Here is a 2,751-nt window from a genome sequence, read left to right on the forward strand (position 1 = left end):
GAATTTCAACACATTATGGTATTATGTACAAAGTTTGTAATTTGAAACTGAGGTGGCAGTGGCATTGTTGGAGAAGTACAATACTAATAGCATGTTCAATAAATTGTCTCTGAAGGCTGTTTAAACCAACCCTGTTTACTGTAATGTAATCTTTGCTATATAGTATATTTCCTGATATTGTAAAAAATATTACTTCTCCTGAGAAGACATTTAAATTTATAAAAAGATAAAATACATAGAAATTAAAGATGTACATATCTCTAAGATATCAACAAGGCTTTGTTCTGTAATTGCAAAATATGATAAGTTTATTAAAATTCATAATTCTATCATAAGGAGTACTGATACAGAACTTAAAATACTATGACAGGTTAATGAAAAAGAACTAAAATATTGAATCAAGAAACTCCTGTCTAGTCACAGGATGGAGCACCTCACCTATAAAAAAAGGCTCACAGAATTGAGGTTGTTCTGCTTGGAAAAGAGAAAGATTTAGGGTGACCTAACTTCAGCCTTCCAGTACCAGAAGGGAGCCTACAAGAAAGATAGAGAGGAACTTTTTACAAAGGCAGTGAAAAGAAAAGGAGGAGCAGTTTCAAACTGAAAGTCTAAAAGTTTAGATTAATTATTAAGAAAAAAATTCTTCCCTGTGAGAGTGGTGAGGCCCTGGCACACGTTGTCCAGGGAAGCTGTGGCTGCCCCATCCCTGGAAGTGTTCACGGCCAGGTTGGACGGGGCTTGGAGCAATCTTGTCTAGATGAGCTTTAAGGTCCCTTCCAGCAGAAACTCTTCTAGAGGTCTTGAAAAACAGGGGGCACCTGCAGAAAGCAGGAGGCAAATAAAAGCATTGGCCATACGAAGTCAAACTCTGGTTACCGAAGGTCATCACCTCATTCTGGGGACTTCTCACCACTGGAAGTTAACATTGCTGAAAGCGATGCACGTTGACATAAAACCAAACAATGCAACCAAAACTGCCTGGTGGAAGGGTCCTGGAGCAAGCTCACCATCCTGGAGGCAAGGATTGGGCAATTTCTCTGCCTCTGCCGTAAACCTGGCAGTTCTGGCCTTACACTGGAGAGTCTTTTTCTGCTCTCCATTCCATGGAGAAAGACTAGCTGGGCGGTGTTTTAGGAAGACAGGGTGTGCATCAAATCAGGTGGTGGGGTTAGAGCAGCAAGTGAGGGAAAAAAGGGCATCAGGCAAGGAGGAAGAAGATCCCTGAGGAAGCTCAAGTCAGCTCTCCTGAGGTGCGTGGTTCTGATCTTCCATGCTGCCCTGCTTCCTCCTCCCCCAGTCCTCAACTCCACCCTTAGGAAGAAGAAGGTGTGCTTGCAAAGCTTGTAGGGTAGTCGCAGTTCGCAGTAAGAAGCAGTAAGTTACTGGTGGTTCAGTTGTTGGTTACCAAGTGGTGCCCTTTGTCCAGAGACAGGGGGACGGATCAGCAGCAGAGAAGGTCTCAGGTGGCCACGTCCTCCGTTTTGAAGTGTGCTGTGGCCTCCGTTTTAAAAAGTGCCAGTGACCTTCCGAGCCCCCTCCTAGGGACATAATGGGGGACACAGAGCAGGTGTGTCGGGAAGCCTGTCACCCCGGAGTGTGTCAGCCAGTGGAGAAACGCTGGGGAGGGAGCAGCGCTGCGGGCGAAGGGGATAAAAGGGGCTGCGACCTCCGCTGAGTTGAGAGGCCTCCCTGAGGTTTGTTCAGTGAACTCTCCCTTTCATTGATATAAAAGCTTATTGTTCTTAGTTAGCTCCTCTGTCTCCTGGTATTTATGTGTCTCCCAATGCCTGGAACTTCAGAAGACCACAGTGCCACAGTCTCGACAGCCAAGGCTGTCCCTCACCTTCCCATCTCCAACAAGGCCTTTCCTGTGGAGCAGCACAGCATTCCTTGTGGCAGGCTCCACCGCCTGGGTCAGGAGGTTGTCACCAATGCCTTCCAGGAGGCTCCTGGACTGTTTGTGCTTGGCTGCGTTGCTTCTGCAGCTGCTCTCAGGGTAGTCGAATGCCCCACGACAGCCGGGGACTGTGACTTTGAGGCTGCTTCAAGCTGCCTGTAGAGCTCTCATCCCCATCCTACTGCTGCCGCTCAGGAGGCCCGCAGTGTCCCCGCAGTGCCCTCAGCAGCGTCCCCATTCCCAACTTGCCCTTTGATCCTGACCCATCGAGTCCCGACTGGTTCGCCGTCCACCCCCCGACAGAGCCCGGTACATCCCAAGGGCTGCCTCCCAGAGATCTACGGATGTCGTCTCCCTGGACTTCTGTGAGGCCCTGCATTATGGTTCCCAGCACATTCTTCCCGCTCCCTTCCCGCCCCTGTCCAATGCAGCCCTGGGGCAGCCTGGAGGAGCTCTGTCTGGGGCTGCAGTGGGATGACTAGGGACACGGTGGGGTCACTGGGAGCAGTGGGAGCAGCCTTCTAAAGCCCCAGAGTGGGACGACGGTGCCCAGGCTGTGCTCAGGGCTGCTTTCGGCGTGGGGCCGTGTGCATAAGTCCTGCACGGACCCCTCTGTTCTGGCTCCCATGCCAAAGGGCTGCTTCCCCAGGGGAAGGGGACCCTCCATGAATGCCTGCACCTCTGGCACTGACTCAGGCCTGGAGTGCCCTTTGGGTGCCCTTGGAGCCCTTTGGGCCTTGGTGGATCTGCTTGGTGCCATTTGCTGGTTTCACTGTTTGGAGAAATAGTACCAGCAAAACTACTAACTTTCAGAATGGAGACTAATATAGGGAATGAGTTATCTGAGGCAACAT

This window comes from Neopelma chrysocephalum, unplaced genomic scaffold (assembly GCF_003984885.1).
Source record: "Neopelma chrysocephalum unplaced genomic scaffold, ASM398488v2 Primary Assembly neopelma1_22b, whole genome shotgun sequence".
Lineage (NCBI taxonomy): Eukaryota > Metazoa > Chordata > Aves > Passeriformes > Pipridae > Neopelma > Neopelma chrysocephalum.